The following is a 27103-nucleotide window of genomic DNA, read 5'->3' as shown; positions in this document are numbered from 1 at the left end:
CCGGTGGCATGCTGACGGGAGAAGTTGTCTTCCGGTGGCATGCTAATGGAAAGAGGTGTCCTACGGTGGCATGTTAACGGGTAAAGATGGGCTACGGTGGCATGCTAACAGTAAAGGTGTGCTCCGGTGGCATGCTAACGGAAAAGTTGTGCTCCGGTGGCATGCTAACAGTAAAAGGTATGCTCTGGTGGCATGCTAACAGGAAAAAGTGTGCTCCGGTGGCATGCTAATGGGAAAGGCGGGCTCCGGTGGCATGCTAATGGTTAAAGGTGTGCCCCGTTGGCATGCTAACGGAAAAACGTGTGCTCCGGTGGCATGCTAACGGGGAAAGGTGTGCTGCGGTGGCATGCTAATGGTAAAGGCGGGCTCCGGTGGCATGCAAACGATAAAACGTGTGCTATCATGGCATGCTAACGGTAAAGGTGTGCTCCGGTGGCATGCTAATGGTTAAAGGTGTGCTCCAGTGGCATGCTAATGGAAAAAGGTGTGCTCCGGTGGCATGATAATGTTAAAGGTGTGCTCCTGTGGCATGCTAAAGGGAAAAGGTGTGCTCCAGTGGCATGCTAGTGGTAAAGGGTGTGCTCCGGTGGCATGCTAACGGTAAAGGTGTGCTCCAGTGGTATGCTAACAGGAAAAGGTGTGCTCCGGTGACATGCTAGTGGTAAAAGGTGTGCTCCGGTAGCATGCTAACGGTAAAAGGTGTGCTCCGGTGGCATGCTAAGGGGAAAAGCTGTGCTCTGGTGGCATGCTAATGGTAAAAGGTGTGCTCCGGTGGCATGCTAAGGGGAAAAGCTGTGCTCTGGTGGCATGCTAACGGTAAAAGGTATGCTCCGGTGGCATACTAACGGTAAAAGGTGAGCTCCGGTGGCATGCTAACGGGAAAAGATGTGCTCCGGTGGCATGCTAACGGGAAAATGTGTGCTACGGTGGCATGCTCATGGTAAAAGGTGTGCTCCGGTGGCATGCTAACGGAAAAAGTGTGCTACGGTGGCATGCTAACGGGAGAACATGTGGTTCGGTGGCATGCTAACTGGAAAAGGTGTGCTCCGGTGGCATGCTAATGGGAGAAGGTGTGCTTCAGTGGCATGCTAACAGGAAAAGGTGTGCTCCGGTGACATGCTAACGGGAGATGGTGTGCTACGATTACATGCTGACGGTAAAAGGTGTGCTCCGGTGGCTTGCCAACAAGAGAAGGTGTGCTACGGTGGCATGCTAACGGCAAAAGGTTTGCTCCAGTGGCATGCTAACTGAAAAAGGTGTGCTACGGTGGCATGCTAACGGGGAAAGGTGTGCTACGGTGGCATGCTAACGGTAAAGGTGTGCTCCGGTGGCATGTCAACGGGAAAAGGTGTGCTCCAATGGCATGCTAGCAAGAAAAGGTGTGCTCCGGTGGCATGCTAACGGTAAAGGTGTGCTCCGGTGACATGCTAACGGTGAAAGGTGTGCTCCCGTGGCATGCTAACGGGAAAAGGTGTGCTCCGCTGCCATGTCAATGGGAAAAGGGTGCTCCGATGGCATGCTAACGGGAAAAGGTGTGCTCCGGTGGCATGCTAATGGTAAAGGTGTGCTCCGGTGGCATGCTAACGGTCAAAGGTGTCCTCTGATGGCATGCTAACGGTAAAGGGTGTGCTCCGGTGGCATGCTAATGGTAAAGGTGTGCTTCGGTGGTATGCTAACAGGAAAAGGTGTGCTCCTGTGGCATGCTAACGGGGAAAGAAGTGCTCCGGTGGCATGCTAAACGGGAAAGGTGTCCTCCGTTGGCATGCTAAAGGGAGAAGGTGTGCTACAGTTGCATGCTAATGGGAAAAGGTGGGCTACAGTTGTATGCTAACGGGAAACAGTGTGCTACAGTTGCATGCTAACGGGAAAAGGTGTGCTACAGTTGCATGCTAATAGGAAAAGGTGGGCTACGGTGGCATGGTAACGGGAGAAGGAGTGCTCTGGTGGCATGCTAACGGTAAAACGTGTGCTCCGGTGGCATGCTAATGGTAAAGGTGTGCTCCGGTGGCATGCTAACGGGAAAAGGTGTGCTCCGGTGGGATGCTAACAGGGAAAGTTGTGCTCCGGTGGCATGCTAACGTGAGAAGGTGTGCTACTGTAGCATGCTAAAGGGAAAAGGTGTGCTCCGGTGGCATGCTAAAGGTAAAGGTGTGCTCTGGTGGCATGCTAACGGGAAAAGGTGTGGTACTGTGGCATGCTAACGGGAAAAGGTGTGCTACGGTGGCATGCTAAAGGGAAAAGGTGTTCTCCAGTGGATGATAATGGGGAAAGGTGTGTTCCGGTGGCATGCTAATGGGAGAAGGTGTGCTCCGGTGGCATGCTAACAGGAGAAAATGTGCTCCGGGGGCATGCTAACGGGAAAATGTGTGCTCCGATGGCATGCTAACAGGAAAAGATTTGCTCCGGTGGCATACTAACGGGAAAAGGTGTGCTCCGGTGGCATGCTAATGGAAAGAGGTGTGCTACGGTGGCATGCTAATGGCAAAAGGTGTGTTACGGTGGCATGCTCACGGAAAAATGTGTGGTACGTTTGCATGCTCATTGTAAAAGGTGTGCTCCGGTGGCATGCTAACGGGAAAAGGCGTGCTACAGTGGCATACTCACGGGAAAGCGGTGTGCTCCGGTGACATGCTAACGGGAAAAGGTGTGCTCCTTTGGCATGCTAATGGGAAAAGGTATGCTCCAGTGGCATGCTAACAGGAAAAGGTGTGATCTGGTGGCATGCTAATAGAAAAAGTTGTACTCCGATGGCATGCTAACGGGAAAAGGTGTGCTCTGGTGGCATGCTAACGGGAAAAGTTGTGCTCCTGTGGCATGCTAACAGAAAAAGGTGTGCTACGGTGGCATGCTAATTGGGAGAGGTGTGCTACGGTGGCTTGCTAATGGTAAAGGTGTGCTCCGGTGGCATGCTAATGGTAAAAGGTGTGCTCCGGTGGCATGCTAACGGAAAGGTGTGCTCTGGTGGTTTGCTAACGGGAAAAATGTGTGCTACATTGGCATGCTAATGGTAAAGGTGTGCTCCGGTGACATGCTAATGGGAAAAAGGTGTGCTACGGTGGCATGCTAACGGCAAGGGTGTGCTCCGGTGTCATGCTAACGGGAAAAGGTGCGCTCCGGTGGTATGCTGACGGGAAAAGGTGTGCTCCGGTGGCATGCTAACGGGAAAAGGTGTGCTCTGGTGGCATGCTAACCGGGAAAGGTGTCCTCCGGTGGCATGCTAAAGGGAGAAGGTGTGCTACAGTTGTATGCTAACGGGAAAAGGTGGTCTACAGTTGCATGCTAACGGGAAAAGGTGTGCTACAGTTGCATGCTAATGGGAAAAGGTGGGCTACAGTTGCATTCTAATAGGAAAAGGTGGGCTACGGTGGCCTGGTAACGGGAGAAGCTGTGCTCCGGTGGCATGCTAAAGGTAAAACTTGTGCTCCGGTGGCATGCTAACAGTAAAGGTGTGCTCCGGTGGCATGCTAACGGGAAAAGGTGTGCTCCGGTGGCATGCTAACGGGAAAAGGTGTGCTACGGTGGCATGCTAACGGGAAAAGGTGTACTACGGTGACAAGCTAACGGTAAAGGTGTGCTCCAGTGTCATGCTAACGCGAAAAGTGTGCTCCGGTGGCATGCTGACGGGAGAAGTTGTCTTCCGGTGGCATGCTAATAGAAAGATGTGTCCTACGGTGGCATGCTAACGGGTAAAGATGGGCTACAGTGGCATGCTAACAGTAAAGGTGTGCTCCGGTGGCATGCTAACGGGAAAAGGTGTGTTCCGGTGGCATGCTAACGGAAAAGTTGTGCTCCAGTGGCATGCTAACAGTAAAAGGTGTGCTCTGGTGGCATGCTAACAGGAAAAAGTGTGCTCCGGTGGCATGCTAATGGGAAAGGCGGGCTCCGGTGGCATGCTAATGGTTAAAGGTGTGCCCCGTTGGCATGCTAACGGAAAAACGTGTGCTCCTGTGGCATGCTAACGGGGAAAGGTGTGCTGCGGTGGCATGCTAACGGTAAAGGCGGGCTCCGGTGGCATGCAAATGATAAAACGTGTGCTATCGTGGCATGCTAATGGGAAAAGGTGTGCTGCGGGGGCATGATAACGGTAAAGGTGTGCTCCGGTGGCATGCTAATGGTTAAAGGTGTGCTCCAGTGGCATGCTAATGGAAAAAGGTGTGCTCCGTTGGCATGCTAATGTTAAAGGTGTGCTCCGGTGGCATGCTAACGGGAAAAGGTGTACTACGGTGACAAGCTAACGGTAAAGGTGTGCTCCAGTGTCATGCTAACGCGAAAAGTGTGCTCCGGTGGCATGCTGACGGGAGAAGTTGTCTTCCGGTGGCATGCTAATGGAAAGAGGTGTCCTACGGTGGCATGTTAACGGGTAAAGATGGGCTACGGTGGCATGCTAACAGTAAAGGTGTGCTCCGGTGGCATGCTAACGGAAAAGTTGTGCTCCGGTGGCATGCTAACAGTAAAAGGTATGCTCTGGTGGCATGCTAACAGGAAAAAGTGTGCTCCGGTGGCATGCTAATGGGAAAGGCGGGCTCCGGTGGCATGCTAATGGTTAAAGGTGTGCCCCGTTGGCATGCTAACGGAAAAACGTGTGCTCCGGTGGCATGTTAACGGGGAAAGGTGTGCTGCGGTGGCATGCTAATGGTAAAGGCGGGCTCCGGTGGCATGCAAACGATAAAACGTGTGCTATCATGGCATGCTAACGGTAAAGGTGTGCTCCGGTGGCATGCTAATGGTTAAAGGTGTGCTCCAGTGGCATGCTAATGGAAAAAGGTGTGCTCCGGTGGCATGATAATGTTAAAGGTGTGCTCCTGTGGCATGCTAAAGGGAAAAGGTGTGCTCCAGTGGCATGCTAGTGGTAAAGGGTGTGCTCCGGTGGCATGCTAACGGTAAAGGTGTGCTCCAGTGGTATGCTAACAGGAAAAGGTGTGCTCCGGTGACATGCTAGTGGTAAAAGGTGTGCTCCGGTAGCATGCTAACGGTAAAAGGTGTGCTCCGGTGGCATGCTAAGGGGAAAAGCTGTGCTCTGGTGGCATGCTAATGGTAAAAGGTGTGCTCCGGTGGCATGCTAAGGGGAAAAGCTGTGCTCTGGTGGCATGCTAACGGTAAAAGGTATGCTCCGGTGGCATACTAACGGTAAAAGGTGAGCTCCGGTGGCATGCTAACGGGAAAAGATGTGCTCCGGTGGCATGCTAACGGGAAAATGTGTGCTACGGTGGCATGCTCATGGTAAAAGGTGTGCTCCGGTGGCATGCTAACGGAAAAAGTGTGCTACGGTGGCATGCTAACGGGAGAACATGTGGTTCGGTGGCATGCTAACTGGAAAAGGTGTGCTCCGGTGGCATGCTAATGGGAGAAGGTGTGCTTCAGTGGCATGCTAACAGGAAAAGGTGTGCTCCGGTGACATGCTAATGGGAGATGGTGTGCTACGATTACATGCTGACGGTAAAAGGTGTGCTCCGGTGGCTTGCCAACAAGAGAAGGTGTGCTACGGTGGCATGCTAACGGCAAAAGGTTTGCTCCAGTGGCATGCTAACTGAAAAAGGTGTGCTACGGTGGCATGCTAACGGGGAAAGGTGTGCTACGGTGGCATGCTAACGGTAAAGGTGTGCTCCGGTGGCATGTCAACGGGAAAAGGTGTGCTCCAATGGCATGCTAGCAAGAAAAGGTGTGCTCCGGTGGCATGCTAACGGTAAAGGTGTGCTCCGGTGACATGCTAACGGTGAAAGGTGTGCTCCCGTGGCATGCTAACGGGAAAAGGTGTGCTCCGCTGCCATGTCAATGGGAAAAGGGTGCTCCGATGGCATGCTAACGGGAAAAGGTGTGCTCCGGTGGCATGCTAATGGTAAAGGTGTGCTCCGGTGGCATGCTAACGGTCAAAGGTGTCCTCTGATGGCATGCTAACGGTAAAGGGTGTGCTCCGGTGGCATGCTAATGGTAAAGGTGTGCTTCGGTGGTATGCTAACAGGAAAAGGTGTGCTCCTGTGGCATGCTAACGGGGAAAGAAGTGCTCCGGTGGCATGCTAAACGGGAAAGGTGTCCTCCGTTGGCATGCTAAAGGGAGAAGGTGTGCTACAGTTGCATGCTAATGGGAAAAGGTGGGCTACAGTTGTATGCTAACGGGAAACAGTGTGCTACAGTTGCATGCTAACGGGAAAAGGTGTGCTACAGTTGCATGCTAATAGGAAAAGGTGGGCTACGGTGGCATGGTAACGGGAGAAGGAGTGCTCTGGTGGCATGCTAACGGTAAAACGTGTGCTCCGGTGGCATGCTAATGGTAAAGGTGTGCTCCGGTGGCATGCTAACGGGAAAAGGTGTGCTCCGGTGGGATGCTAACAGGGAAAGTTGTGCTCCGGTGGCATGCTAACGTGAGAAGGTGTGCTACTGTAGCATGCTAAAGGGAAAAGGTGTGCTCCGGTGGCATGCTAAAGGTAAAGGTGTGCTCTGGTGGCATGCTAACGGGAAAAGGTGTGGTACTGTGGCATGCTAACGGGAAAAGGTGTGCTACGGTGGCATGCTAAAGGGAAAAGGTGTTCTCCAGTGGATGATAATGGGGAAAGGTGTGTTCCGGTGGCATGCTAATGGGAGAAGGTGTGCTCCGGTGGCATGCTAACAGGAGAAAATGTGCTCCGGGGGCATGCTAACGGGAAAATGTGTGCTCCGATGGCATGCTAACAGGAAAAGGTGTGCTACGGTGACATGCTAGCGGGAAAAGATGTGCACCGGTGGCATGCTAAAGGAAAAAGGTGTGCTACAGCGGCATACTAACTGGAAAAGATGTAATACTGTGGCATGCTCACGGTAAAGGTGTGCTCTGGTGGCATGCTGATGGTAAAAGGTGTGCTCCGGTGGCATACTAACGGTAAAAGTTGTGCTCCGGTGGCATGTTAACGGTAAAAGGTGTTTTCCGTTGGCATGCTAACGGTAAAAGGTGTGATACAGTGTCATGCTTAACGATACAAGGTGTGCTCCGGTGGCATGCTAACGGGAAAAGGTGTGCTCCAGTGGCATGCTAACACGGAAAGGTGTGATCCGGTGGCTTGCTAACGTGAGAAAGTGTGCTCCGGTGGCATGCTAACGAGAAGAGGAGCGCTACGGTGGCATGCTAACGGGAAAAGGTGTTCTCCGGTGGCATGCTAACGATACAAGGTGTGCTCCGGTGGCATGCTAACGGGAAAAGGGGTGCTCCGGTGGCATGCTAATACGGAAAGGTGTGCTCCGGTGGCATGCTAAAGTGAGAAAGAGTGCTACGGTGGCATGCTAACGAGAAGAGGAGCGCTACGGTGGCATGCTAATGGGAAAAGGTGTGCCATGGTGGCATGCTAACAGTAAAAGGTGTGCTCCGGTGGCTTGCTTTTGGTAAAAGGTGTGCTCCGGTGGCATGCTAACGATACAAGATGTGCTCCGGTGGCATGCTAACGGGAAAAGGAGTAATACTGTGGCATGCTCACGGTAAAGGTGTGCTCTGGTGGCATGTTAATGGTAAAAGGTGTTCTCCGTTGGCATGCTAACGGTAAAAGGTGTGATACGTTGTCATGCTTAACGATACAAGGTGTGCTCCGGTGGCATGCTAACGGGAAAAGGTGTGCTCCAGTGGCATGCTAACAAGGAAAGGTGTGCACCAGTGGCATGCTAACGTGGGAAAGTGTGCTACGGTGGCATGCTAACGAGAAGAGGAGCGCTACGGTGGCATGCTAACGGGAAAAGGTGTGCTCCGGTGGCATGCTAACGATACAAGGTGTGCTCCGGTGGCAAGATAACGGGAAAATGTGTGCTCCGGTGGCATGCAAACACGGAAAGGTGTGCTCCGGTGGCATGCTAACGTGAGAAAGTGTGCTACGGTGGCATGCTAACGAGAAGAGGTGCGCTATGGTGGCATGCTAACGGGAAGAGGTGTGCTATGGTGGCATGCTAACAGTAAAAGGTGTGCTCCGGTGGCTTGCTTTCGGTAAAAGGTGTGCTCCGGTGGCTTGCTTTCAGTAAGAGGTGTGCTCCGGTGGCATGCTAACGATACAAGATGTGCTCCGGTGGCATGCTAACGGGAAAAGGTGTGCTCCGGTGGCATGCTAACAGGGAAAGGTGTGCTCCGGTGGCATACTAACGGTAAAAGGTGTGCTCCGGTGGCATGTTAACGGTAAAAGGTGTTCTCCGTTGGCATGCTAACGGTAAAAGGTGTGCTACGGTGGCATGCTAACGATACAAGGTGTGCTCTGGTGGCATGCTAACGGGAAAAGGTGTGCTCCGATGGCATGCTAACACGGAAAGGTGTGCTCCGGTGGCATGCTAACGTGAGAAAGTGTGCTACGGTGGCATGCTAATGAGAAGAGGTGCGCTACGGTGGCATGCTAACGGGAAAGGTGTGCTCCGGTGGCATGCTAACGATACAAGGTGTGCTCCGGTGGCATGCTAACGGGAAAAGGTGTGCTCCGGTGACATGCTAACACGGAAAGGTGTGCTCCGGTCGCATGCTAACGTAAGAAAGTGTGCTACAATGGCATGCTAACGAGAAGAGGTGCGCTACGGTGGCATGCAAACGGGAAAAGGTGTGCTATGGTGGCATGGTAACTGTAAAAGGTGTGCTCTGGTGGCTTCCTTTCGGTAAAATGTGTGCTCTGGTGGCATGCTAGCGATACAAGATGTGCTCCGGTGGCATGCTAACGGGAAAAGGTGTGCTCCGGTGGCATGCTAACAGGGAAAGGTGTGCTCCGGTGGCATGCTAACGGGAGAAGGTGTGCTACTGTGGCATGCTAACAAGAAAAGGTGTGCTACAGTGGCATGCTAACTGGAAAAGGTGTGCTATGATGGCATGCTAACGGGAGAAGGTGTGCTCCAGTGGCATGCTAACAGGAGAAAATGTGCTCCGGGGGCATGCTAACGGGAAAATGTGTGCTCCGGTTGCATGCTAACGGGAAAAGGTGTGCTCCGGTGACATGCTAGCGGGAAAAGGTGTGCACCGGTGGCATGCTAATGGAAAAAGGTGTGCTACAGCGGCATACTAATGGGAAAAGGTGTAATACTGTGGCATGCTCATGGTAAAGGTGTGCTCTGGTGGCATGCTGATGGTAAAAGGTGTGCTCCAGTGGCATACTAACGGTAAAAGGTGTGCTCCGGTGGCATGTTAACGGTAAAAGGTTTTCTCCGTTGGCATGCTAACGGTAAAAGGTGTGCTACGGTGGCATGCTAACGATACAAGGTGTGCTCTGGTGGCATGCTAACAGGAAAAGGTGTGCTCCGGTGGCATGCTAACACGGAAAGGTGTGCTCCGTTCGCATGCTAACGTAAGAAAGTGTGCTACAATGGCATGCTAACGAGAAGAGGTGCGCTACGGTGGCATGCAAACGGGAAAAGGTGTGCTATGGTGGCATGCTAACGGTAAAACGTGTGCTCTGCTGGCTTCCTTTCGGTAAAATGTGTGCTCTGGTGGCATGCTAGCGATACAAGATGTGCTCCGGTGGCATGCTAATGGGAAAAGGTGTGCTCCGGTGGCATGCTAACAGGGAAAGGTGTGCTCCGGTGGCATGCTAACGGAAGAAGGTGTGCTACTGTGGCATGCTAACGGTAAAAGGTGTGCTACGGTGGCATGCTAACGATACAAGGTGTGCTCTGGTGGCATGCTAACGGGAAAAGGTGTGCTCCGATGGCATGCTAACACGGAAAGGTGTGCTCCGGTGGCATGCTAACGTGAGAAAGTGTGCTACGGTGACATGCTAATGAGAAGAGGTGCGCTTCGGTGGCATGCTAACGGGAAAGGTGTGCTCCGGTGGCATGCTAACGATACAAGGTGTGCTCCGGTGGCATGCTAATGGGAAAAGGTGTGCTCCGGTGACATGCTAACACGGAAAGGTGTGCTCCGGTCGCATGCTAACGTAAGAAAGTGTGCTACAATGGCATGCTAACGAGAAGAGGTGCGCTACGGTGGCATGCAAACGGGAAAAGGTGTGCTATGGTGGCATGGTAACTGTAAAAGGTGTGCTCTGGTGGCTTCCTTTCGGTAAAATGTGTGCTCTGGTGGCATGCTAGCGATACAAGATGTGCTCCGGTGGCATGCTAACGGGAAAAGGTGTGCTCCGGTGGCATGCTAACAGGGAAAGGTGTGCTCCGGTGGCATGCTAACGGGAGAAGGTGTGCTACTGTGGCATGCTAACAAGAAAAGGTGTGCTACAGTGGCATGCTAACTGGAAAAGGTGTGCTATGATGGCATGCTAACGGGAGAAGGTGTGCTCCAGTGGCATGCTAACAGGAGAAAATGTGCTCCGGGGGCATGCTAACGGGAAAATGTGTGCTCCGGTTGCATGCTAACGGGAAAAGGTGTGCTCCGGTGACATGCTAGCGGGAAAAGGTGTGCACCGGTGGCATGCTAATGGAAAAAGGTGTGCTACAGCGGCATACTAATGGGAAAAGGTGTAATACTGTGGCATGCTCATGGTAAAGGTGTGCTCTGGTGGCATGCTGATGGTAAAAGGTGTGCTCCAGTGGCATACTAACGGTAAAAGGTGTGCTCCGGTGGCATGTTAACGGTAAAAGGTTTTCTCCGTTGGCATGCTAACGGTAAAAGGTGTGCTACGGTGGCATGCTAACGATACAAGGTGTGCTCTGGTGGCATGCTAACAGGAAAAGGTGTGCTCCGGTGGCATGCTAACACGGAAAGGTGTGCTCCGTTCGCATGCTAACGTAAGAAAGTGTGCTACAATGGCATGCTAACGAGAAGAGGTGCGCTACGGTGGCATGCAAACGGGAAAAGGTGTGCTATGGTGGCATGCTAACGGTAAAACGTGTGCTCTGCTGGCTTCCTTTCGGTAAAATGTGTGCTCTGGTGGCATGCTAGCGATACAAGATGTGCTCCGGTGGCATGCTAATGGGAAAAGGTGTGCTCCGGTGGCATGCTAACAGGGAAAGGTGTGCTCCGGTGGCATGCTAACGGAAGAAGGTGTGCTACTGTGGCATGCTAACAAGAAAAGGTGTGCTACAGTGGCATGCTAACTGGAAAAGGTGTGCTATGATGGCATGCTAATGGTAAAATGTGTGCTATGGTGGCATGCTAACGGTAAAAGGTGTGCAACGGTGGCATGATAACGGTAAAAGGTGTGCTCCGGTGGCATGCTAACGGGAAAAGGTGTGCAACGGTGGCATGCTAACAGGAAAAGGTGTGCTCCGGTGGCATGCTAACGGGAAAAGGTGTGCTCCGGTGGCATGCTAACGGGAAAAGGTGTGCTCCGGTGGCATGCTAACGGAAAAGGTGTGCTCCGGTGGCATGCTGATGGTAAAAGGTGTGCTCCGGCGGCATGCTAACGGTAAAAGGTGTTCTCCGTTGGCATGCTAACAGTTAAACGTGTGCTCAGGTGGCACGCTAACGATGCAAGGTGTGCTCTTGTGGCATGCTAACGGGAAAAGGTGTACTCCGGTGGAATGCTGACAGGGAAAGTTGTGCTCCGGCGGCATGCTAACGTGAGAAGGTGTGCTACTGTAGCATGCTAACGGGAAAAGGTGTGCTCCAGTGGCATGCTAAAGGTAAAGGTATGCTCTGGTGGCATGCTAACGGGAAAAGGTGTGGTACTGTGGCATGCTAACGGGAATAGGTGTGCTACGGTGGCATGCTAAAGGGAAAAGATGTTCTCCAGTGGATGCTAACCGGGAAAGGTGTGTTCCGGTGGCATGCTAATGGGAGAAGGTGTGCTCCGGTGGCATGCTAACAGGAGAAAATGTGCTCCGGGGGCATGCTAACGGGAAAATGTGTGCTCCGGTGGCATGCTGATGGTAAAAGGAGTGCTCCAGTGGCTTACTAATGGTAAAAGGTGTGCTCCGATGGCATGTTAACGGTAAGAGGTGTTCTCCGCTGGCATGCTAACGGTAAAAGGTGTGCTACGGTGGCATGCTAACGATACAAGGTGTGCTCCGGTGGCAAGATAATGGAAAAAGGTGTGCTCCGGTGGCATGCAAACACGGAAAGGTGTGCTCCGGTGGCATGCTAACGTGAGAAAGTGTGCTACGGTGGCATGCTAATGAGAAGAGGTGCGCTATGGTGGCATGCTAACGGGAAGAGGTGTGCTATGGCGGCATGCTAACAGTAAAAGGTGTGCTCCTGTGGCTTGCTTTCGGTAAAAGGTGTGATCCGGTGGCATGCTAACGATACAAGATGTGCTCCGGTGGCATGCTAACAGGAAAAGGTGTGCTCTGGTGGCATGCTAACGGGAAAAGGGGTGCTCTGGTGGCATGCTAACGGTAAAAGGTGTGCTCCAGTGGCATGCTAGCGGTAAAAGGTGTGCTCCGGTGGCATGCTAACTAAAAAAGTTATGCTCCAGTGGCATGATATTGCGAAAAGGTGTGCAACGGTGGAATGCTAACGGCAGAAGGTGTGCTCCGGTGGGAACAATGGGAAAAGGTGTGCTCCAGTGGCATTCTAACGGGAAAATGTGTGCAACGGTGGCATGCTAACGGAAAAAGGTGTGCAATGGAGGCATGCTAACGGTAAAAGGTGCGCTCCAGTGGCATGCTAGTGGTAAAAGGTATGCTCCGGTGTCATGCTAATGGAAAAAGGTATGCTCCAGTGGCATGATATTGGGAAAAGGTGTGCAACGGTGGCATGCTAACGGCAGAAGGTGTGCTCCGGTGGAAACAATGGGAAAAGGTGTGCTCCGGTGGCATGCTAACGGGAAAATGTGTGCAACGGTGGCATGCTAACGGAAAAAGGTGTGCAATGGTGGCATGCTAACAGTAAAAGTGTGCTCCAGTGGCATGCTAATGGGAAAAGGTATGCTCCGGGGGTATGATAACAGGAAAAGGTGTCCAACGGTGGCATGCTAACAGGAGAAGGTGTGCTCCGGTGGCAACAACTGGAAAAGGTGTGCTCCGGTGGCATGCTAACGAGAAAAGGTGTGCAACAGTGGCATGCTAACGGGAAAAGGTGAGCAATGGTGGCATGCTAACGATACAAGATGTGCTCCGGTGGCATGCTAATGGGAAAAGGTGTGCTCCAGTGGCATGCTAACAGGGAAAGGTGTGCTCCGGTGGCATGCTAAAGGGAGAATGTGTGCTACTGTGGCATGCTAACAAGAAAAAGTGTGCTACAGTGGCATGCTAACGGGAAAAGGTGTGCTATGGTGGCTTGCTAACTGTAAAAGGTGTGCAATGGTGGTATGATAACGAAAAAGGTGTGCTCCGGTGGCATGCTAAAGGGAAAAGGTGTTCTCCAGTGGATGCTAACGGGGAAAGGTGTGTTCCGGTGGCATGCTAACGGGAGAAGGTGTGCTCCGGGGGCATGCTAACGGAAAATGTGTGCTCCGGTTGCATGCTAATGGGAGAAGGTGTGCTCCGGTGGCATGCTAACAGGAGAAAATGTGCTCTGGGGGCATGCTAACGGGAAAATGTGTGCTCCGGTGGCATGCTGATGGTAAAAGGTGTGCTCCAGTGGCTTACTAATGGTAAAAGGTGTGCTCCGATGGCATGTTAACGGTAAGAGGTGTTCTCCGCTGGCATGCTAACGGTAAAAGGTGTGCTACGGTGGCATGCTAACGATACAAGGTGTGCTCCGGTGGCAAGATAACAGAAAAAGGTGTGCTCCGGTGGCATGCAAACACGGAAAGGTGTGCTCCGGTGGCATGCTAACGTGAGAAAGTGTGCTACGGTGGCATGCTAATGAGAAGAGGTGCGCTATGGTGGCATGCTAACGGGAAGAGGTGTGCTATGGTGGCATGCTAACAGTAAAAGGTGTGCTCCTGTGGCTTGCTTTCGGTAAAAGGTGAGCTCCGGTGGCATGCTAACGATACAAGATGTGCTCCGGTGGCATGCTAACGGGAAAAGGTGTGCTCTGGTGGCATGCTAACAGGGAAAGGTGTGCTCCGGTGGCATGCTAACGGAAGAAGGTGTCCTACTGTGGCATGCTAACAAGAAAAGGTGTGCTACAGTGGTATGCTAACGGGAAAAGGTGTGCTATGGTGGCATGCTAATGGGAAAAGGTGTGCTATCGTGGCAAGCTAACGGTAAAAGGTGTGCAACGGTGGCATGATAACGGAAAAAGGTGTGCTCCGGTGGCATGCAAACGGGAAAAGCAGTGCAACGGTGGCATGCTAACAGGAAAAGGTGTGCTCCGGTGGCATGCTAACGGGAAAAGGTGTTCTCCGGTGGCATGCTAACGGGAAAAGGTGTGCTCCGGTGGCATGCTAACGGAAAAAGGTGTGCTCCGGTGGCATGCTGATGGTAAAAGGTGTGCTCCGGCGGCATGCTAACGGTAAAAGGTGTTCTCCGTTGGCATGCTAACAGTTAAACGTGTGCTCAGGTGGCATGCTAACGATACAAGGTGTGCTCTTGTGGCATGCTAACGGGAAAAGGTGTACTCCGGTGGAATGCTGACAGGGAAAGTTGTGCTCCGGCGGCATGCTAACGTGAGAAGGTGTGCTACTGTAGCATGCTAACGGGAAAAGGTGTGCTCCAGTGGCATGCTAAAGGTAAAGGTGTGCTCTGGTGGCATGCTAACGGGAAAAGTTGTGGTACTGTGGCATGCTAACGGGAATAGATGTGCTACGGTGGCATGCTAAAGGGAAAAGGTGTTCTCCAGTGGATGCTAACGGGGAAAGGTGTGTTCCGGTGGCATGCTAATGGGAGAAGGTGTGCTCCGGTGGCATGCTAACAGGAGAAAATGTGCTCCGGGGGCATGCTAACGGGAAAATGTGTGCTCCGGTGGCATGCTGATGGTAAAAGGTGTGCTCTAGTGGCTTACTAATGGTAAAAGGTGTGCTCCGGTGGCATGTTAACGGTAAGAGGTGTTCTCCGTTGGCATGCTAACGGTAAAAGGTGTGCTACGGTGGCATGCTAACGATACAAGGTGTGCTCCGGTGGCAAGATAACGGAAAAAGGCGTGCTCGGGTGGCATGCAAACACGGAAAGGTGTGCTCCGGTGGCATGCTAACATGAGAAAGTGTGCTACGGTGGCATGCTAACGAGAAGAGGTGCGCTATGGTGGCATGCTAACGGGAAGAGGTGTGCTATGGTGGCATGCTAACAGTAAAAGGTGTGCTCCTGTGGCTTGCTTTCGGTAAAAGGTGTGCTCCGGTGGCATGCTAACGATACAAGATGTGCTCCGGTGGCATGCTAACGGGAAAAGGTGTGCTCCGGTGGCATGCTAACAGGGAAAGGGGTGCTCCGGTGGCATGCTAACGGGAGAAGGTGTCCTACTGTGGCATGCTAACAAGAAAAGGTGTGCTACAGTGGTATGCTAACGGGAAAAGGTGTGCTATCGTGGCAAGCTAACGGTAAAAGGTGTGCAACGGTGGCATGATAACGGAAAAAGGTGTGCTCCGGTGGCATGCTAACGGGAAAAGGTGTGCAACGGTGGCATGCTAACAGGAAAAGGTGTGCTCCGGTGGCATGCTAACGGGAAAAGGTGTGCTCCGGTGGCATGCTAACGGAAAAAAGTGTGCTCAGGTGGCATGCTAACGGGAAAAGCTGTGCTCCGGTGGGATGCCAATGGAAAAAGGTATGCTACGGTGGAGTGCTAATGGGAGAAGGTGTGCTCTGGTGGCATGCTAACGGTAAAAGGTGTGCTCCAGTGGCATGCTAGCGGTAAAAGGTATGCTCCGGTGGCATGCTAACTAAAAAAGTTATGCTCCAGTGGCATGATATTGGGAAAAGGTGTGCAACGGTGGAATGCTAACGGCAGAAGGTGTGCTCCGGTGGGAACAATGGGAAAAGGTGTGCTCCGGTGGCATGCTAACGGGAAAATGTGTGCAACGGTGGCATGCTAACGGAAAAAGGTGTGCAATGGAGGCATGCTAACGGTAAAAGGTGCGCTCCAGTGGCATGCTAGTGGTAAAAGGTATGCTCCGGTGTCATGCTAACGGAAAAAGGTATGCTCCAGTGGCATGATATTGGGAAAAGGTGTGCAACGGTGGCATGCTAACGGCAGAAGGTGTGCTCCGGTGGGAACAATGGGAAAAGGTGTGCTCCGGTGGCATGCTAACGGGAAAATGTGTGCAACGGTGGCATGCTAACGGAAAAAGGTGTGCAATGGTGGCATGCTAACGGTAAAAGGTGTGCTCCAGTGGCATGGTAATGGGAAAAGGTATGCTCCGGGGGTATGATAACGGGAAAAGGTGTCCAACGGTGGCATGCTAACAGGAGAAGGTGTGCTCCGGTGGCATGCTAACGAGAAAAGGTGTGCAACAGTGGCATGCTAACTGGAAAAGGTGAGCAATGGTGGCATGCTAACGATACAAGATGTGCTCCGGTGGCATGCTAATGGGAAAAGGTGTGCTCCAGTGGCATGCTAACAGGGAAAGGTGTGCTCCGGTGGCATGCTAAAGGGAGAATGTGTGCTACTGTGGCATGCTAACAAGAAAAAGTGTGCTACAGTGGCATGCTAACGGGAAAAGGTGTGCTATGGTGGCTTGCTAACTGTAAAAGGTGTGCAATGGTGGTATGATAACGAAAAAGGTGTGCTCCGGTGGCATGCTAAAGGGAAAAGGTGTTCTCCAGTGGATGCTAACGGGGAAAGGTGTGTTCCGGTGGCATGCTAACGGGAGAAGGTGTGCTCCGGGGGCATGATAACGGGAAAATGTGTGCTCCGGTTGCATGCTAATGGGAAAAGGTGTGCTCCGGTGACATGCTAGCGGGAAAAGGTGTGCACAGGTGGAATGCTAATGGAAAAAGGTGTACTACAGCTGCATACTAATGGGAAAAGGTGTATTACTGTGGCATGCTCACGGTAAAGGTGTGCTCTGGTGGCATGCTGATGGTAAAAGGTGTGCTCCAGTGGCATACTAACGGTAAAAGGTGTGCTCAGGTGGCATGTTAACGGTAAAAGGTGTTCTCCGTTGGCATGCTAACGGTAAAGTTGTGCTTCGGTGGCATGCTAACGATACAAGGTGTGCTCCGGTGGCATGCTAACGTGAGAAAGTGTGCTACGGTGGCATGCTAATGAGAAGAGGTGCGCTATGGTGGCATGCTAACGGGAAGAGGTGTGCTATGGTGGCATGCTAACAGTAAAAGGTGTGCTCCTGTGGCTTGCTTTCGGTAAAAGGTGAGCTCCGGTGGCATGCTAACGATACAAGATGTGCTCCGGTGGCATGCTAACGGGAAAAGGTGTGCTCTGGTGGCATGCTAACAGGGAAAGGTGTGCTCCGGTGGCATGCTAACGGGAGAAGGTGTCCTACTGTGGCATGCTAACAAGAAAAGGTGTGCTACAGTGGTATGCTAACGGGAAAAGGTGTGCTATGGTGGCATGCTAATGGGAAAAGGTGTGCTATCGTGGCAAGCTAACGGTAAAAGGTGTGCAACGGTGGCATGATAACGGAAAAAGGTGTGCTCCGGTGGCATGCAAACGGGAAAAGCAGTGCAACGGTGGCATGCTAACAGGAAAAGGTGTGCTCCGGTGGCATGCTAACGGGAAAAGGTGTTCTCCGGTGGCATGCTAACGGGAAAAGGTGTGCTCCGGTGGCATGCTAACGGAAAAAGGTGTGCTCCGGTGGCATGCTGATGGTAAAAGGTGTGCTCCGGCGGCATGCTAACGGTAAAAGGTGTTCTCCGTTGGCATGCTAACAGTTAAACGTGTGCTCAGGTGGCATGCTAACGATACAAGGTGTGCTCTTGTGGCATGCTAACGGGAAAAGGTGTACTCCGGTGGAATGCTGACAGGGAAAGTTGTGCTCCGGCGGCATGCTAACGTGAGAAGGTGTGCTACTGTAGCATGCTAACGGGAAAAGGTGTGCTCCAGTGGCATGCTAAAGGTAAAGGTGTGCTCTGGTGGCATGCTAACGGGAAAAGGTGTGGTACTGTGGCATGCTAACGGGAATAGATGTGCTACGGTGGCATGCTAAAGGGAAAAGGTGTTCTCCAGTGGATGCTAACGGGGAAAGGTGTGTTCCGGTGGCATGCTAATGGGAGAAGGTGTGCTCCGGTGGCATGCTAACAGGAGAAAATGTGCTCCGGGGGCATGCTAACGGGAAAATGTGTGCTCCGGTGGCATGCTGATGGTAAAAGGTGTGCTCTAGTGGCTTACTAATGGTAAAAGGTGTGCTCCGGTGGCATGTTAACGGTAAGAGGTGTTCTCCGTTGGCATGCTAACGGTAAAAGGTGTGCTACGGTGGCATGCTAACGATACAAGGTGTGCTCCGGTGGCAAGATAACGGAAAAAGGTGTGCTCGGGTGGCATGCAAACACGGAAAGGTGTGCTCCGGTGGCATGCTAACATGAGAAAGTGTGCTACGGTGGCATGCTAACGAGAAGAGGTGCGCTATGGTGGCATGCTAACGGGAAGAGGTGTGCTATGGTGGCATGCTAACAGTAAAAGTTGTGCTCCTGTGGCTTGCTTTCAGTAAAAGGTGTGCTCCGGTGGCATGCTAACGATACAAGATGTGCTCCGGTGGCATGCTAACGGGAAAAGGTGTGCTCCGGTGGCATGCTAACAGGGAAAGGGGTGCTCCGGTGGCATGCTAACGGGAGAAGGTGTCCTACTGTGGCATGCTAACAAGAAAAGGTGTGCTACAGTGGTATGCTAACGGGAAAAGGTGTGCTATCGTGGCAAGCTAACGGTAAAAGGTGTGCAACGGTGGCATGATAACGGAAAAAGGTGTGCTCCGGTGGCATGCTAACGGGAAAAGGTGTGCAACGGTGGCATGCTAACAGGAAAAGGTGTGCTCCGGTGGCATGCTAACAGGAAAAGGTGTGCTCCGGTGGCATGCTAACGGAAAAAAGTGTGCTCAGGTGGCATGCTAACGGGAAAAGCTGTGCTCCGGTGGCATGCCAATGGAAAAAGGTATGCTACGGTGGAGTGCTAATGGGAGAAGGTGTGCTCTGGTGGCATGCTAACGGTAAAAGGTGAGCTCCGGTGGCATGCTAACGGGAAAAGAAGTGCTCCGGTGGCATGCTAACGGGAAAATGTGTGCTACGGTGGCATGCTCATGGTAAAAGGTGTGCTCCGGTGGCATGCTAACGGAAAAAGTGTGCTACGGTGGCATGCTAACGGGAGAACATGTGGTTCGCTGGCATGCTAACTGGAAAAGGTGTGCTCCGGTGGCATGCTAATGGGAGAAGGTGTGCTTCAGTGGCATGCTAACAGGAAAAGGTGTGCTCCGGTGACATGCTAACGGGAGATGGTGTGCTACGATTACATGCTGACGGTAAAAGGTGTGCTCCGGTGGCTTGCCAACAAGAGAAGGTGTGCTACGGTGGCATGCTAACGGCAAAAGGTTTGCTCCAGTGGCATGCTAACTGAAAAAGGTGTGCTACGGTGGCATGCTAACGGGGAAAGGTGTGCTACGGTGGCATGCTAACGGGGAAAGGTGTGCTACGGTGGCATGCTAACGGTAAAGGTGTGCTCCGGTGGCATGTCAACGGGAAAAGGTGTGCTCCAATGGCATGCTAGCAAGAAAAGGTGTGCTCCGGTGGCATGCTAACGGTAAAGGTGTGCTCCGGTGACATGCTAACGGTGAAAGGTGTGCTCCCGTGGCATGCTAACGGGAAAAGGTGTGCTCCGCTGCCATGTCAATGGGAAAAGGGTGCTCCGATGGCATGCTAACGGGAAAAGGTGTGCTCCGGTGGCATGCTAATGGTAAAGGTGTGCTCCGGTGGCATGCTAACGGTCAAAGGTGTCCTCTGATGGCATGCTAACGGTAAAGGGTGTGCTCCGGTGGCATGCTAATGGTAAAGGTGTGCTTCGGTGGTATGCTAACAGGAAAAGGTGTGCTCCTGTGGCATGCTAACGGGGAAAGAAGTGCTCCGGTGGCATGCTAAACGGGAAAGGTGTCCTCCGTTGGCATGCTAAAGGGAGAAGGTGTGCTACAGTTGCATGCTAATGGGAAAAGGTGGGCTACAGTTGTATGCTAACGGGAAACAGTGTGCTACAGTTGCATGCTAACGGGAAAAGGTGTGCTACAGTTGCATGCTAATAGGAAAAGGTGGGCTACGGTGGCATGGTAACGGGAGAAGGAGTGCTCTGGTGGCATGCTAACGGTAAAACGTGTGCTCCGGTGGCATGCTAATGGTAAAGGTGTGCTCCGGTGGCATGCTAACGGGAAAAGGTGTGCTCCGGTGGGATGCTAACAGGGAAAGTTGTGCTCCGGTGGCATGCTAACGTGAGAAGGTGTGCTACTGTAGCATGCTAAAGGGAAAAGGTGTGCTCCGGTGGCATGCTAAAGGTAAAGGTGTGCTCTGGTGGCATGCTAACGGGAAAAGGTGTGGTACTGTGGCATGCTAACGGGAAAAGGTGTGCTACGGTGGCATGCTAAAGGGAAAAGGTGTTCTCCAGTGGATGATAATGGGGAAAGGTGTGTTCCGGTGGCATGCTAATGGGAGAAGGTGTGCTCCGGTGGCATGCTAACAGGAGAAAATGTGCTCCGGGGGCATGCTAACGGGAAAATGTGTGCTCCGATGGCATGCTAACAGGAAAAGGTGTGCTACGGTGACATGCTAGCGGGAAAAGATGTGCACCGGTGGCATGCTAAAGGAAAAAGGTGTGCTACAGCGGCATACTAACTGGAAAAGGTGTAATACTGTGGCATGCTCACGGTAAAGGTGTGCTCTGGTGGCATGCTGATGGTAAAAGGTGTGCTCCGGTGGCATACTAACGGTAAAAGTTGTGCTCCGGTGGCATGTTAACGGTAAAAGGTGTTTTCCGTTGGCATGCTAACGGTAAAAGGTGTGATACAGTGTCATGCTTAACGATACAAGGTGTGCTCCGGTGGCATGCTAAACGGGAAAGGTGTCCTCCGTTGGCATGCTAAAGGGAGAAGGTGTGCTACAGTTGCATGCTAATGGGAAAAGGTGGGCTACAGTTGTATGCTAACGGGAAACAGTGTGCTACAGTTGCATGCTAACGGGAAAAGGTGTGCTACAGTTGCATGCTAATAGGAAAAGGTGGGCTACGGTGGCATGGTAACGGGAGAAGGAGTGCTCTGGTGGCATGCTAACGGTAAAACGTGTGCTCCGGTGGCATGCTAATGGTAAAGGTGTGCTCCGGTGGCATGCTAACGGGAAAAGGTGTGCTCCGGTGGGATGCTAACAGGGAAAGTTGTGCTCCGGTGGCATGCTAACGTGAGAAGGTGTGCTACTGTAGCATGCTAAAGGGAAAAGGTGTGCTCCGGTGGCATGCTAAAGGTAAAGGTGTGCTCTGGTGGCATGCTAACGGGAAAAGGTGTGGTACTGTGGCATGCTAACGGGAAAAGGTGTGCTACGGTGGCATGCTAAAGGGAAAAGGTGTTCTCCAGTGGATGATAATGGGGAAAGGTGTGTTCCGGTGGCATGCTAATGGGAGAAGGTGTGCTCCGGTGGCATGCTAACAGGAGAAAATGTGCTCCGGGGGCATGCTAACGGGAAAATGTGTGCTCCGATGGCATGCTAACAGGAAAAGGTGTGCTACGGTGACATGCTAGCGGGAAAAGATGTGCACCGGTGGCATGCTAAAGGAAAAAGGTGTGCTACAGCGGCATACTAACTGGAAAAGGTGTAATACTGTGGCATGCTCACGGTAAAGGTGTGCTCTGGTGGCATGCTGATGGTAAAAGGTGTGCTCCGGTGGCATACTAACGGTAAAAGTTGTGCTCCGGTGGCATGTTAACGGTAAAAGGTGTTTTCCGTTGGCATGCTAACGGTAAAAGGTGTGATACAGTGTCATGCTTAACGATACAAGGTGTGCTCCGGTGGCATGCTAACGGGAAAAGGTGTGCTCCAGTGGCATGCTAACACGGAAAGGTGTGATCCGGTGGCTTGCTAACGTGAGAAAGTGTGCTCCGGTGGCATGCTAACGAGAAGAGGAGCGCTACGGTGGCATGCTAATGGGAAAAGGTGTGCCATGGTGGCATGCTAACAGTAAAAGGTGTGCTCCGGTGGCTTGCTTTTGGTAAAAGGTGTGCTCCGGTGGCATGCTAACGATACAAGATGTGCTCCGGTGGCATGCTAACGGGAAAAGGAGTAATACTGTGGCATGCTCACGGTAAAGGTGTGCTCTGGTGGCATGTTAATGGTAAAAGGTGTTCTCCGTTGGCATGCTAACGGTAAAAGGTGTGATACGTTGTCATGCTTAACGATACAAGGTGTGCTCCGGTGGCATGCTAACGGGAAAAGGTGTGCTCCAGTGGCATGCTAACAAGGAAAGGTGTGCTCCAGTGGCATGCTAACGTGGGAAAGTGTGCTACGGTGGCATGCTAACGAGAAGAGGAGCGCTACGGTGGCATGCTAACGGGAAAAGGTGTGCTCCGGTGGCATGCTAACGATACAAGGTGTGCTCCGGTGGCAAGATAACGGGAAAAGGTGTGCTCCGGTGGCATGCAAACACGGAAAGGTGTGCTCCGGTGGCATGCTAACGTGAGAAAGTGTGCTACGGTGGCATGCTAACGAGAAGAGGTGCGCTATGGTGGCATGCTAACGGGAAGAGGTGCGCTATGGTGGCATGCTAACAGTAAAAGGTGTGCTCCGGTGGCTTGCTTTCAGTAAAAGGTGTGCTCCGGTGGCTTGCTTTCAGTAAGAGGTGTGCTCCGGTGGCATGCTAACGATACAAGATGTGCTCCGGTGGCATGCTAACGGGAAAAGGTGTGCTCCGGTGGCATGCTAACAGGGAAAGGTGTGCTCCGGTGGCATACTAACGGTAAAAGGTGTGCTCCGGTGGCATGTTAACGGTAAAAGGTGTTCTCCGTTGGCATGCTAACGGTAAAAGGTGTGCTACGGTGGCATGCTAACGATACAAGGTGTGCTCTGGTGGCATGCTAACGGGAAAAGGTGTGCTCCGATGGCATGCTAACACGGAAAGGTGTGCTCCGGTGGCATGCTAACGTGAGAAAGTGTGCTACGGTGGCATGCTAATGAGAAGAGGTGCGCTACGGTGGCATGCTAACGGGAAAGGTGTGCTCCGGTGGCATGCTAACGATACAAGGTGTGCTCCGGTGGCATGCTAACGGGAAAAGGTGTGCTCCGGTGACATGCTAACACGGAAAGGTGTGCTCCGGTCGCATGCTAACGTAAGAAAGTGTGCTACAATGGCATGCTAACGAGAAGAGGTGCGCTACGGTGGCATGCAAACGGGAAAAGGTGTGCTATGGTGGCATGGTAACTGTAAAAGGTGTGCTCTGGTGGCTTCCTTTCGGTAAAATGTGTGCTCTGGTGGCATGCTAGCGATACAAGATGTGCTCCGGTGGCATGCTAACGGGAAAAGGTGTGCTCCGGTGGCATGCTAACAGGGAAAGGTGTGCTCCGGTGGCATGCTAACGGGAGAAGGTGTGCTACTGTGGCATGCTAACAAGAAAAGGTGTGCTACAGTGGCATGCTAACTGGAAAAGGTGTGCTATGATGGCATGCTAACGGGAGAAGGTGTGCTCCAGTGGCATGCTAACAGGAGAAAATGTGCTCCGGGGGCATGCTAACGGGAAAATGTGTGCTCCGGTTGCATGCTAACGGGAAAAGGTGTGCTCCGGTGACATGCTAGCGGGAAAAGGTGTGCACCGGTGGCATGCTAATGGAAAAAGGTGTGCTACAGCGGCATACTAATGGGAAAAGGTGTAATACTGTGGCATGCTCATGGTAAAGGTGTGCTCTGGTGGCATGCTGATGGTAAAAGGTGTGCTCCAGTGGCATACTAACGGTAAAAGGTGTGCTCCGGTGGCATGTTAACGGTAAAAGGTTTTCTCCGTTGGCATGCTAACGGTAAAAGGTGTGCTACGGTGGCATGCTAACGATACAAGGTGTGCTCTGGTGGCATGCTAACAGGAAAAGGTGTGCTCCGGTGGCATGCTAACACGGAAAGGTGTGCTCCGTTCGCATGCTAACGTAAGAAAGTGTGCTACAATGGCATGCTAACGAGAAGAGGTGCGCTACGGTGGCATGCAAACGGGAAAAGGTGTGCTATGGTGGCATGCTAACGGTAAAACGTGTGCTCTGCTGGCTTCCTTTCGGTAAAATGTGTGCTCTGGTGGCATGCTAGCGATACAAGATGTGCTCCGGTGGCATGCTAATGGGAAAAGGTGTGCTCCGGTGGCATGCTAACAGGGAAAGGTGTGCTCCGGTGGCATGCTAACGGAAGAAGGTGTGCTACTGTGGCATGCTAACGGTAAAAGGTGTGCTACGGTGGCATGCTAACGATACAAGGTGTGCTCTGGTGGCATGCTAACGGGAAAAGGTGTGCTCCGATGGCATGCTAACACGGAAAGGTGTGCTCCGGTGGCATGCTAACGTGAGAAAGTGTGCTACGGTGACATGCTAATGAGAAGAGGTATGCTACGGTGGCATGCTAACGGGAAAGGTGTGCTCCGGTGGCATGCTAACGATACAAGGTGTGCTCCGGTGGCATGCTAATGGGAAAAGGTGTGCTCCGGTGACATGCTAACACGGAAAGGTGTGCTCCGGTCGCATGCTAACGTAAGAAAGTGTGCTACAATGGCATGCTAACGAGAAGAGGTGCGCTACGGTGGCATGCAAACGGGAAAAGGTGTGCTATGGTGGCATGGTAACTGTAAAAGGTGTGCTCTGGTGGCTTCCTTTCGGTAAAATGTGTGCTCTGGTGGCATGCTAGCGATACAAGATGTGCTCCGGTGGCATGCTAACGGGAAAAGGTGTGCTCCGGTGGCATGCTAACAGGGAAAGGTGTGCTCCGGTGGCATGCTAACGGGAGAAGGTGTGCTACTGTGGCATGCTAACAAGAAAAGGTGTGCTACAGTGGCATGCTAACTGGAAAAGGTGTGCTATGATGGCATGCTAACGGGAGAAGGTGTGCTCCAGTGGCATGCTAACAGGAGAAAATGTGCTCCGGGGGCATGCTAACGGGAAAATGTGTGCTCCGGTTGCATGCTAACGGGAAAAGGTGTGCTCCGGTGACATGCTAGCGGGAAAAGGTGTGCACCGGTGGCATGCTAATGGAAAAAGGTGTGCTACAGCGGCATACTAATGGGAAAAGGTGTAATACTGTGGCATGCTCATGGTAAAGGTGTGCTCTGGTGGCATGCTGATGGTAAAAGGTGTGCTCCAGTGGCATACTAACGGTAAAAGGTGTGCTCCGGTGGCATGTTAACGGTAAAAGGTTTTCTCCGTTGGCATGCTAACGGTAAAAGGTGTGCTACGGTGGCATGCTAACGATACAAGGTGTGCTCTGGTGGCATGCTAACAGGAAAAGGTGTGCTCCGGTGGCATGCTAACACGGAAAGGTGTGCTCCGTTCGCATGCTAACGTAAGAAAGTGTGCTACAATGGCATGCTAACGAGAAGAGGTGCGCTACGGTGGCATGCAAACGGGAAAAGGTGTGCTATGGTGGCATGCTAACGGTAAAACGTGTGCTCTGCTGGCTTCCTTTCGGTAAAATGTGTGCTCTGGTGGCATGCTAGCGATACAAGATGTGCTCCGGTGGCATGCTAATGGGAAAAGGTGTGCTCCGGTGGCATGCTAACAGGGAAAGGTGTGCTCCGGTGGCATGCTAACGGAAGAAGGTGTGCTACTGTGGCATGCTAACAAGAAAAGGTGTGCTACAGTGGCATGCTAACTGGAAAAGGTGTGCTATGATGGCATGCTAATGGTAAAATGTGTGCTATGGTGGCATGCTAACGGTAAAAGGTGTGCAACGGTGGCATGATAACGGTAAAAGGTGTGCTCCGGTGGCATGCTAACGGGAAAAGGTGTGCAACGGTGGCATGCTAACAGGAAAAGGTGTGCTCCGGTGGCATGCTAACGGGAAAAGGTGTGCTCCGGTGGCATGCTAACGGGAAAAGGTGTGCTCCGGTGGCATGCTAACGGAAAAGGTGTGCTCCGGTGGCATGCTGATGGTAAAAGGTGTGCTCCGGCGGCATGCTAACGGTAAAAGGTGTTCTCCGTTGGCATGCTAACAGTTAAACGTGTGCTCAGGTGGCACGCTAACGATGCAAGGTGTGCTCTTGTGGCATGCTAACGGGAAAAGGTGTACTCCGGTGGAATGCTGACAGGGAAAGTTGTGCTCCGGCGGCATGCTAACGTGAGAAGGTGTGCTACTGTAGCATGCTAACGGGAAAAGGTGTGCTCCAGTGGCATGCTAAAGGTAAAGGTATGCTCTGGTGGCATGCTAACGGGAAAAGGTGTGGTACTGTGGCATGCTAACGGGAATAGGTGTGCTACGGTGGCATGCTAAAGGGAAAAGATGTTCTCCAGTGGATGCTAACCGGGAAAGGTGTGTTCCGGTGGCATGCTAATGGGAGAAGGTGTGCTCCGGTGGCATGCTAACAGGAGAAAATGTGCTCCGGGGGCATGCTAACGGGAAAATGTGTGCTCCGGTGGCATGCTGATGGTAAAAGGAGTGCTCCAGTGGCTTACTAATGGTAAAAGGTGTGCTCCGATGGCATGTTAACGGTAAGAGGTGTTCTCCGCTGGCATGCTAACGGTAAAAGGTGTGCTACGGTGGCATGCTAACGATACAAGGTGTGCTCCGGTGGCAAGATAATGGAAAAAGGTGTGCTCCGGTGGCATGCAAACACGGAAAGGTGTGCTCCGGTGGCATGCTAACGTGAGAAAGTGTGCTACGGTGGCATGCTAACGAGAAGAGGTGCGCTATGGTGGCATGCTAACGGGAAGAGGTGTGCTATGGCGGCATGCTAACAGTAAAAGGTGTGCTCCTGTGGCTTGCTTTCGGTAAAAGGTGTGATCCGGTGGCATGCTAACGATACAAGATGTGCTCCGGTGGCATGCTAACGGGAAAAGGTGTGCTCTGGTGGCATGCTAACGGGAAAAGGGGTGCTCTGGTGGCATGCTAACGGTAAAAGGTGTGCTCCAGTGGCATGCTAGCGGTAAAAGGTGTGCTCCGGTGGCATGCTAACTAAAAAAGTTATGCTCCAGTGGCATGATATTGCGAAAAGGTGTGCAACGGTGGAATGCTAACGGCAGAAGGTGTGCTCCGGTGGGAACAATGGGAAAAGGTGTGCTCCAGTGGCATTCTAACGGGAAAATGTGTGCAACGGTGGCATGCTAACGGAAAAAGGTGTGCAATGGAGGCATGCTAACGGTAAAAGGTGCGCTCCAGTGGCATGCTAGTGGTAAAAGGTATGCTCCGGTGTCATGCTAATGGAAAAAGGTATGCTCCAGTGGCATGATATTGGGAAAAGGTGTGCAACGGTGGCATGCTAACGGCAGAAGGTGTGCTCCGGTGGAAACAATGGGAAAAGGTGTGCTCCGGTGGCATGCT

Source organism: Phyllobates terribilis, unplaced genomic scaffold (assembly GCF_046119375.1).
Source record: "Phyllobates terribilis strain yellow unplaced genomic scaffold, ASM4611937v1 Scaffold_8__6_contigs__length_399053987, whole genome shotgun sequence".
NCBI lineage: Eukaryota > Metazoa > Chordata > Amphibia > Anura > Dendrobatidae > Phyllobates > Phyllobates terribilis.
This window is presented reverse-complemented; position numbering follows the sequence as displayed.